Genomic DNA, 12,469 nt, shown 5'->3' on the forward strand with positions numbered 1-12,469 from the left:
ACATTGGTCTCCAGATTGCCCAAAAAAGAAACAAGAGGAGTCGGAAGAAAAGAGGGATTCTTCTTCAGAAGAAGAGAGGGATTCTTCAGAGGAAGAAGAGGAAGAAACAAAACAATTATATTTACAAGAGGCAAAGAAAAAGAAACAGGAGAAGAAAAGAAGAAGGGAAGAAAGTGAGGAGGAAGAAGAGGAAAAGACGGTGAAGAAATTTTAAAAACAGAGAGACTAAACAATGAGACAGAAGAAGTTAATGAACTTTTTAAAGTGTTCTGTTGTGAATTGTGAATTGGATTGTGACAATGGATAAAAAAATAAATTAATTATACAAGGTAAGTGTCTTTGAGTTTTGATTTTAAAATAAGAACGTACACTCATTCACTCATACACAGACACGTACTATAGGGGTAAAATGGGGTTTTTTTTGAGTTATTGTCAAATGGAATTGTATGTCTTTTCGAGAAATGTGGGTGGCCCTGAAAAGGGCCTTTTTTGGTGTAGGGGTGAGTTTAAGCAATCAGCTTTAAATGTCTTAAGCCTTTGCCACGGCCAAGGCCTACTTCTGGACTGCGTAATGTTGATGATGATGATGATTGGGTTGAAATCACTAAGGGTGGTACGTTAGGCTTAGTCACAGGGTTGACGTGTTTAGCTCGGGAAAGATGTATTCTCTTCGGTCGTAATAAAGAAGTCTGATACATTTGTTTCAGACTTCTTAACTCCGCTAAAATGTCCAACAGTACCGTGACCGTTTGATTTTCACCCTCTTGTTTCTTTGCTGCTACTTCTTCTTGTCGTTGTTTTTTTCTTACCTCTTCTTCTTGCTGCTGTTGCTGTAGGAGAAAAGCTTGTTCCGCTTCCTTCTGTCGCTGTATAAATTTCTCCAATTCTTCTTTCTGTCTCTGTCTAAAATTCTCCACTTGCGGTAATGAAGAAGGTAACGAAGGTTCCGGAACAAATTCTTGCGAAGTAAGAAAATCCACAAAATCCCAATTTACCTCTTCTGAAAGTAAGTCCGGGTTCCCTTGGTCGGTCTCCCCTGCTGGTGCACCCCAATGGATCGTTTTCTGAGTTTCCGTCATGTTGAATCACTGTCGCATAGATTGACTGCACACAGGCGTTAGCGAATCTATATAGACCACGTGACGTCACAAACTGCTCTCTTCGGATTGGATGCGGGCTGACTGAATTTTGTAACGCGTGTTCGGATTGGTGAATGAACTCAATCCGTTTCAATCCTTCCTCTACCTATAAATAAGCGCGGTTCACTGCATTGATTCACCTGTTCTCGTCGCCTCAAGATGTGGACCACAGCTGAATCATCCACCCTTGTGTCTTCAATGATGTTTAGGACGGACATGCTCATGTATGTCCGGTCCAAGTGGACTGTTGTTGATATGACAGATACTAGTCTATGGATGAGAAGAGTTTACATAGAAAGACAAGGATGTCTCAAGAGGGTACTTGTGTATGGACCTGCAGTTAGAAGGAGTTTAAGAAGAAGAAGATGTGACAGATGCCATCTATGTTAATATTAACATAAAACCAAAGGCCCTTTTCAGGGCCACCCACATTTCTCGAAAAGAGAATGACTTTCAATTGCCTACCCCTTTTTTATTTTTTTTTTTTTTTAAAAAAAATAAAAAATCCCATGTTCAATTTCCCTTGACGCTATACAGTCCCACCCTGTTTAAATTCCTTTGTCGCTCAACAGTCCCACGATTTTTTCTCCATGTTAATTTCCCTTGTCGCCAGATTGTCCCACGATTTTTCTCCCATGTTAATTTTCCCTTGTCGCCAGATTGTCCCAAGGGGGTCTGTAATGCTAATTTCCATTGTCGCTAGGGTATCCCTATTTACTACTAGCATGTATTTGGCATTTGTGATACAGCCTTACAATGGTTCACATCGAAAGGACACATACTTTGTCGGCAAGTGGCAAACCTAACATATATGATCGTGTTCTACCGGGATAGGTTCTTGTAATAGGCTGCAGAAGAATGATAATAAAACTGAAGACATTCTGATCATTACACAAAGACTGTCCCATTCATATCCTGTACCTCAGATAATAAGTATCAACAACCCCTCACAGAGACTTTCCTATTCCCATCCGTTATCTCTAACAGCAAGTATCAACAACCCCACATAAAGACTATGCCGTCCCCATCCTTTACCTCAAACAAAAAGTATCATTAACATCAACAGCAGATTCACAATCAGTACTAAACCTAGGCGTCATTTTCCATAATGCCCTCTTATTACACCAACGTGTAATGAACATATGCAAGGCTGCATATCTGTAACATATATTTAACCCTAACATATGCAAGGCTGCATATCTGTAACATATCTTTAACCCTAACATATGCAAGGCTGCATATCTGGAGCAGACACGAACCAGTTCTATTTGCAATTTTATGTATGTTCATGCCACTGGCACACTTGTTTATTCCTTAGCACTTTCAAGACTTGACTATCGTATTCTCTTCTATCTGGTTCATCTCAATATATGCTATATAAACTTCACTAAGTTCATAACACAGAAGCTTGGATCGTTCTTAAAGCACCTGGAACTGAATACTCTTACCCCCTGCTTCGTACCTTCTACGGGCTTCCAGTTCTCTCCCGTATTCTCTTTATCCAAACTATCAAGTCAACGTTCTGTTACATACCAGGGCCAAGTTACCTGGAATGAATTGTTTCTTGAAATTGGACACAGTGACACTGCGATGTCAATCCAGGTTGTTCTAAAAATACACAATTTAGATTGGAAGAACAGAGTTAAGATTTATTTAACAGTGTTTCGTTACCATTAATTAATTCGAGCATACTTTTGTTTGTTTCTTCACTGTGTTTGTTTTATGTATTTGTGATCGTGTGTGTGTGTGTGTGTGTGTCTTATAATATAAAGCATTAAGAGCTTCCATAGGCTCAATGCTTCACTAAGTCCTCATTATTATTATTATTATTGTTATTATTATTATTGCTAAGTCCTCATTATTATTATTGTTATTATTATTATTATCATTACTAAGTCCTCATTATTATTATTATTATTATTATTACTATTATTATGTTTAGAGGGATGAGAAATGTCTTTGTTCGTCTTGCCGCTTCGTATACCTATAATCTTTATTTCTTCTTTTTGAATTCTGCATTTCTGCTTAAATACTAAATGTGAATACAGAGAGCAGAGAGACCGTAAACAAGACCAGAATGTCTGAAGTTAAACTCTCAACAAAACTCTGTCATTAGCATTCGCATTGAAGGAATGTCAGGTTTACGGCGGCATCACGATGTGGAATGATGATTACACTGACGTTGCCATAATTAAATATCGTTCCCGTAGCTAGCTATTCGTCACATCTCTTAGAGAATAAAAGGAAAAAGAATGCTAATGTTTGAGATTGTATTGATGCTTCACAATTTGGCAAACTAATAAGTGAGGTGTCGTATGATGTTACTAATTTTTTTCAATTTTTTACAGATTCAAAGTTCAAGTAATAAAAGTGCTGCAATTGTTGACCACTGTCTCCGACATAAAGGTAGTAAATCTGGTTTGACGAAAATCTCTCTCTTTGTCTCTCTCTCTCTCGATATATATATATATATATATATATATATATATATATATATATATACACACACATATATACATATAAGAAAGAGCGAGATATGTGTGGATGGCCTTTTTATGGGTTGTTAAGTAAATGAGTCATTATGCCAGTATTAGTATTTAACTCTATGACACCATCTTCACATCTTCATCAACTCAACCCGTTAAGACATGTGTACAGGGGACAAAGACTTGCTGGACTATTCCATTAGCCTTTAGGCTCTGAATGCCAAAACAATAATGATAGATACCAAAGTTTATTGAGTTCAGTCTATTTAAATCGATGAGCTTCGCAAATCATTAGTACACGCGAAGGGCACAAGTGTACGTGAGGAACATGATTTACGTCATTTCCTATTAACTTATCAGAACGTTAACCAATGTTGCTACATTATTCCTATGCTGAAAAAGAAATGTACACTGTCTGCCGATGGCATTGGTTCGACATTATTCATAAAATACACACTGTCTGCCGATAGCATTGGTTTGACGACTTTCATAATCAAGAGAGTTGGAAACTAGAGGTAAGTATATTTAAGTTTATTTCACAAGGTTGATTTAAATCTTGTGCACTGAGATGACTCTGTACGTTGCTAGTTTGCATGGAAAAGTAATTTTTCATAAATAAAAGAGACACACACGATTTATCCAGCTTCCTAATGCTTATTTCTTCATAGAAGAACCAGCCATCGGCAAACAAGACCTACCCTAATTCTAAATTTGAATTTTCAACAATTTTGATGTTATGTCGAGTACAGAACAAGCAAAAAAAGAAAGAGATACGAAAAGATCAAATTTTACACCCATTCTATTCTTTTTATTTAGATGCACCTTCCAGAAGAATTAAGGTTGTTAAATGACCTTTTTATTTGTTTGTGTGCCTGTTAATTTTCTTGTTCATTTTGATAACTGGGGTGTTGAAGGAAAGCACATAATATGTGCTTTTCTGTTCTGCATATAGAGTTTCTCGGTAGTTACCTTTCCTATTTCTTAAGTTTCGTCACCACTTGTTTAGGTCACATGTAACGTTTTCACAAAATGGATTCTTATTTCAGATATTTAAACTGACTTTTTGTTCGATTTCTTTTTTTGTCTAGCGTACTCTATCAGACCACATTTAAAGTGATTTTCATTGTCCAGCGCACAGTCAGACCACAGTTAAAGTGATTTTCATTGTCTAGCGTAGTCTATCAGACCACAGTTAAAGTGATTTTCATTGTCTAGCGTACACTGTCAGACCATAGTTAAAGTGATTTTCATTGTCTAGCATACTCTATCAGACCATAGTTAAAGTGATTTTCATTGTCTAGTGTACACTCCACTCTCAGACCACAGCTAAAGTGCTAAGATACGTTTCGTTTTGAAATGACACTGATTATATGAAAACTTTGTAGAAATAAAACTAACACTGAAATCTCGCCTTTGGTTTTCAACAACCTTTGTGCCTAATAGTCTGGTATAGCGATCACACACAAAAACGACCCCAAATTAGTGAGGATTAAAGCTTTGACATTGATGGGCAAACATTGATCGGTAATACAAGACAGAATGAGAGTCGCAATGTAAGTTAAAAGGAATATAGTACATGTGCAAAATAACAATAAATAAAATACACAGAAAATGATGTTGAATAGTAATCAATGAATGCGTATTGTTTTATTATAGACTGGTTATCCGTAATCAATAGCATTTAACACATTGAAAGCTTTCTATAGGAAGAAAGACCTTAACTGAATATACTAATGCAGTGCTGATAAATTAGGCATTTAACTCTTATTGCTTATAAATTGGGAATTAGAAGGTGATGTGAAATACGTTTTCAATACAGCTGTCGTCTTAGTGTAATATTTTTCAATAATTTATGTGAGTTGTACTCATTGGATGCCGTTTTTGTGTGATATATTTCAACAATTAATGTGAGTTGTACTCATTGGATGTCGTCTTCGTGTAATATTTTGAATTATTGAAATATATTACACAAAGACGATATGCAATAATTACAAGTCACATAAATTATTGAAATATATTACACAAAGACTACATGCAATAATTACAACTCACATACATTATTGAAATATATTATACAAAGACGACATGCAATGAGTACTAAACATACAGATAGTTTAAATATATTACACAAAGGCGACATGCAATGCGTACAACACATATACATTGTTGAACGATATTAAAACAAAGAAGACATCCAATGAATACAACACATATAAATTTATAAATTACTGAAATATATTACACAAAGACGACATCCAATGAGTACACCACGTATAAATTGCTGAAATAAATCACACAAAGGCGAAACGAACTCCATTGCATCTAATTATTTGCACATTTTTTTATAAACCTGAGATCTTTTATTGTTTGTTTGTTTTAAACATTCCCCAGTTATTTAAGTTATATTTGTAAGTTTACTTTCAAAATTGAATGAACAACGAATGTAAAATGCTGAAGTTATTAGGAGTTTAATTTTCGCGTGCCATGTAGAAAATAATTTTTATCTGGCCTACTCGGCTGGATAAGCTTTTCCTATTTGCCATACTCGGTTGAACATATTTTTCTTGTGCCACCAGGTTATGAATATTTCTTGCCTAGCTGAAGATGAACTGGTTCGTAATCTACTGGAAGCTTTATTAATTAATAGTTAATGGACTGATGCCATTCTCGCAAAATAAGGGCTGGGCTTTTGCTGTTTAAAAGCGATTAGTATTCTAGTATTGAAGTGCGCAGGTACATCATGACTACAATGACATTTATGTGTAGAATTAACTTTAATTTATACCGAAATACTGGTTAAAATTTGTGATTCTTACGAAGCGCAAACGATATCATGTTTTATTGATTATTTGTGTTATACTACATCATGTGGAGAGAGAGAGAGAGAGGGGGTTTATCAATAAGCGATTGAATAGACTCAATACAGATGAGACGATGAGAAGAGTGAATCCAAACAACCATCAACCTATCACCATCAGCCTATCAGTACAACTGTAGCTGTCGGGGCTTAAAGCGCCACGAATGTAGTGGGTTCACTTTATTTTCTTTCATTTTCATCCTGTCTAAATTAGTAAAATGTTGCACCCGTATTTGTAGGAGTCAGACCAGAACGAGGCCATGTTGTGGCATATGATAGACTGAGATCATGTTATGAGTTATGACAAATTGAGATTGTACCGTGACATTTGACAGAGTGAGATCACGGTGTGTGTCAAGACAGACTTTTGCAGCTGCTGATTATGAATTAATCCAAAGCCAGGTCCAACGCATTGAATTGCCATTCAAGCTTTTAAATTACAGTTCCAACCCATTGAATTGCCATTCAAACTTTTAAATTACAGTTCCAACCCACTGAATTGACATTCAAGCTTTTAAATTACAGTTCCAACCCATTGAATTGACATTCAAGCTTTTCAAGTACAGTTCCAACACTCTATAATGCGATTCGTGGTTTTAAATTGCATTTTCGACACATAAAAATAATTTCGACCCTTTTAAATTGCAGTTCTAATTCACTGAATTGTGATTCGGGCCGCGAGTAGCCGAGTTGTCTTAAGCGCCTGCCTTTAGACACCGCTAACTCTCACTTACGGCTGCGTGTGTTCAAATCTCGGGATTGGCCAAAGTCGGTATGTGAGAAAGCTGCCAGTAACATCCCTTGGGTCTTTAGTTCTTATTGGGGTTTTCCCTGGCTTTTCCTCCACCAGTTATACTGGTCGCCACATATCTTGTGCTGAGAAATAACGTGGAACCCCTAAACAACAACAATTGCGAACTGAATAATTTATCTCCAAAACTCAACATGAAATAAAGCATGTCGTTAGATTAACCAATCACATGTGATTATTTTCTTATTGGTGATTGGTCAGTAAACAGTACAGGTAATGTATGTAGAATTGGAGTTTTACAAGAAGGTTCCAATTCGGGTATTAAAAATTACTATGGGCATATCAACAATGAAATATCTTATCCATATGTATACTTATGAACGTAATTCTTGTCACACAGACATCAATACATAGACGTACGTTCGCACTAACACAGGTACAGAAGTTGATTGGATCATGATGCAATCGAAATGTGGTCAGAATGACAACCCAAAACTATATCTGAGATAAAGACATCGCAAACTGCGATGGATACGCTCAGAGACAGAGAAGATGAAAATATTGAATGTATATGTCCTGTAGGGTTCTAGCTTTAGGTGTTATCATTTATCAGTCATTTCGAGAGAATAAAAATAGCGTACCATTATATACGTCTGTGGTCCTTATAAGCTATAAAAACGTTGAGTTGAATTGGTTTACTCAATGTCTAACAATTTCAGAACTTGCTGGACTGTGCAGGGGGGCTATGGGACATTAGTGGGTTGTAAATTCATCCCGTCTCAGCGTCGAGTGGGATTTTAATTACATTTTCTTAGATCTTCTAAAGTACGTCAAGTTCAAATACCTGGTAGAATTAACGCAGCTTGTTTTTTTTTTTACCCATAACTTAGAGTTGATGGTTGAGGTGGGGAGCTGGAATTAGCTTTCTAGCAAGGATTATTTTTAGCTTATCTCAAGAATGCTTTCAACTAATACGATGTAAAATAAGGCTTCTTTTCGTTGTGTCTATTTCTTCGAATCAGAGCGAGAGTATTTTATTTCAAGCCAAAATATTTAAACGAAAGGTCGGTCCCTTAAATTAATATTCCTGGCTTTAGACAGTATTTCCATACATACTAGATACAACCTTGGATGTCAATAATGTTCGTTTTTGAACTGCCCTCAAGTTCCTGGTTGATATGACGTCATACCTTTATGGTTTTAAAATGACTGGATGATGTGTCACCACCAAGAGTAACGTAAGCAGTCCTTTCAGGTGATTAAAACATAATGATTTATTCAGTTTCTAATTACAATTTTGCAGGAATGAAATTGAAAACTAGAAATACAAATATTGCTTTAATTGTTGAAACGTCATTGTTATTTTCAACAAGTACCATTTTATAAGTATCCGTTGAAAAAAAATCGCAAGAAACACCAGGCAAATGCAACAAGAAACCAGCGATGTAAAGAAAGCAGGACCGTTCCCGAGCTCTCCTTCCCACTATTGACAGCCAAGCATTCAACTGTAGGGACCTTTATGGACCCAAAGATTGAGGCCAGATTATCAGGGTTCCTTGAATCCATAAAAGCCTGGGGAAGGTGGCACCATCCCCTTCCCCAGGAACAACTAGCAGACTGCGGTGCAGTCAGAAAATAGTGGCACATACACAATTGTGCGCACTCCACTATAATCAAACTCAACAACAAAAAAATGTATCTGTTGTTCGAACATCAAGTTGGGTTGGCAACTAGAATCAGTATCAAATCATTCAACAAGAGCAATTTACCTGAACACCGATGATCCTAACATCATCTAAGGTTTGTAGAAAAGTTGTATTATCAAGTCTCTTTAAACTTTGGTAGAATGATAACCTATCTGTTTGTCTGTGTGTCTGAGTGTAATATATGAGTATCTACATTCTAATCGATAGAATTAAACTTAACAGTAAGACTATGCAAAATAAACACACGACCAGGCAAATTTCTCTACATCATTCCCATTGATGAACTATATATTACATAACTCGACACATTGCTCATCAAAAGACACCGTTTTGCACCTAACAAGCCTAATTTTTGTCCACCAACACTTCATTTTATTCATTTGCACCTTTCAACCTATCGTTTTCTTCCTTGAAGGGTGATCTCCGTACATATTGACATCAGCATGCTACCACCGAGCACAACAACAATTCAAATATACGTTTTCTTGCAGCTGATATCAGGAGATTTAAACGCCTTTTCAACAAGAGAAAGTCATAAGGTCAGATTTACTTTGACGTATTTATCAGAAGTGGAAACGGCTGTATAATTAATCGATACTGATTGATTGGTAGTGTTGTAACTGAATATTCAGGTTCTGCTTTGTAATTAAAACCTTCAAAGATTTATCAAGTGAAGTAAGATACACTTAGTTACTCTAAAAGTAGTATTGGTTTATCACAACTGAGATACCAACCAGGGTCCCTGGTTAACGACACACATCTGTATGACAATATTCTTTCTCCACATTACATTGCACTTTATATTATCACATTCTGTCTGGTGTTTATATTTAACGTCCAAAATAATCTTCATATTTCTATCAGAGGAATCTACGCACGAAAATACTATATAGTTGAAGTAGAGAACTAGCACAGGACTGACGACAAGATGGCAAACAGCAGATCTCGCGAGATACCGATAATTAGTGCCATAGTTAAAGGCAGGTGAACTGCCTGACATGGTCTATTGTTTATTCCTCGTGTTTGATTGGATTTAAATCTGCGATAGTAAATAAAGTATAGGATCAAGTGATTGTATTAGTGTATTACGGCACCAATACGATGTACTACGATTACATCGCTGTACAAATTTAATGATAATTTTATATTAATTCATGGACTGTTTAGTAGCCGAATAAAAAGTCAGAAGACATTCATTCATATGGTAATTAGGTTGCAGGTAATACTATAAAAATATGAATTCAAATATTTTGTCAATACTATGAATAGGTCTGCGCCTCTTTACAGGCTAAGGACTAAAATCCGTTATGTTCCCTTTTCCCCTGAACTGCTTACGATCAGATGTCTTCGTTTCTAACTGTATACACGTTTTTAGCCAATCATCCCGAACCCGAGTAAAAATTTCTTAGAAGTTTCACCCAACAGGATCGTCAGTGCACCTTGAGTAAGCCAATTATAATTTTTCTTCCAAACACAGATGATGTCACTTCAGGTTGTTGTGCATGTGCTCATTTCATTGGCTCCTTGTTGAGGTATTTGTTATGCGTGTGCATGAAAAACGATGAAATAATATAGGCAATTACGGTTGAAGAATTGCCTTTTCTGCATGAACCCCCATATAATCTCGATTAAGCAAATTACTCAATAAAGGGTGAAATATTATCGTAGATATATGCATTAGTCTGTAGCAGACACACGCTCGCATGGCGACACAGAAATTAACACTGTGATAAGTTTACAGAAAGGGAGATAATAAGAACAATCAGATTTGTCTCCTTCTTGAAAATTCTGATTATATTTAAGGACTTGCTTAATAATAATAATAATAATAATGAGGACTTTGTATAGCGCCTAATCTTTAGAAGCTCTAAGCGCTTTACAACATTAGACAACACCTATAAGATAAGAAACATAATCATAGTATTACAAAAACAAACAACACGAAATTAGAAAAACATTAAAAAATGAAAAACATGCTGAGAATAATAAAAAATACAATATATATATATATATATATATATATATATATATATATATATATATATATATATATATATATATATTTATATATATATAATATTTCATTTGTCATATTTTACAATTAAACATTGTACAAGTTTCATTTTTATGCGGTCTGAATAAAATAAAGTATTTCTAGTCTTCTAATGAACATTAATTTTAGCTAAATATCACATCTTTCAGGGATTCGTTTTTTCCGTCATCTATTATTTACAGGGATGATCATAAGTCATTCAATGCAGTACAATGGTTCATTGTTTTTAATTTCAGTCAAGACAGGATATTTTGATAACAGCGCTAGGCGTGTATATCAACATTTCTGGTTGATTGAGGTGCTCCTAAAAGTGTTATTTTCTATTTGTTGTTTGAAGTTCTTCAATAAAAGTGTACTGGAGAACGGTTTTGCAATAAAACATTTTTATATAATAGTCTTCTACATTAGTAAAATTGTTACATTGTGTATGAATTTCTATACTATCAATTTCTGTATATTTTTCTGTATATTTGTACGAGTTGATCCCTGATTTTAATGCGATGTGATGTGATGTGATTTGGATTTTTAACGTAGCTTTAACAATTTTTCAGTCATATCGCTACGATGTCTGCAGTGTGGCAGTTTATAGTGATGTCTAGCACTGGGGAATCATGCCGCAGACATGTAGCATGATGTCCCACCCAGTCACATTATCCTGACACCGGGCCGACCAGTCCTAACACTAACCTCTTAATGCTGAGCGCCAAGCGAGGCAGCTGTTAGTACCATTTTTGTAAGTCTTTGGTATGACTCGGCCGGTGATCGAACCCACGACCACCCGCATCCGAGGCGGACGCTGATACCACCAGGCCACCGGAGCGGTCTGATTTTAATTTGTCATCTAATATTCTTAGGAAAAAAGTGACCATATATTTGTTAGGTGTTAGGGCGATAACAGTACAAACTACAGTCTCAGCAGCCTCTGACTGCATAGGGCAATCTCCAGGATGACATTGCGAAAGTAAATAATGAACATACAGACAAACACATATTTATAGACGAATGATGACGCACTACTTCAAGGTACGCTCACTTTTATGGCTGGTGCTTGAAATCCCTCAAGAACAAAGTTCCGGTTAAACATAACCAGATCTATTATAAAGGGGTCGTATGCTTGGGAAAGGCATAAACTGATGTAAATGTCTGCTGAATTTAAAAAGTACTTTCCATGGAATGATGTATACTTTGGAAATAAATAACTAAAGCAGAGAATGTATGTATATAAAAACTACTGACATATTAGAACATTCGCCTTAGTACAACTCCGATAATAATCTATGATTCACAAAACACGAGACTGAATAGAATGTACGTGGATTAACTAGGAAAGAAAACTCTCCACCACCACGCCACCCTAGAAAAATAATAAAATTACTGAACATCGACTTTTCACCTTTTGAACAGTCAAAGCAAAGGTCAAGTTCAGAGCTTATGCATAAGGTGTCCTTAGCTTGTCACAGACAAAATATATTCTCCC

Source organism: Sinohyriopsis cumingii, chromosome 5 (genome assembly GCF_028554795.1).
Source record: "Sinohyriopsis cumingii isolate HCF-2022 chromosome 5, ASM2855479v2, whole genome shotgun sequence".
Taxonomy (NCBI): Eukaryota; Metazoa; Mollusca; class Bivalvia; order Unionida; family Unionidae; genus Sinohyriopsis; species Sinohyriopsis cumingii.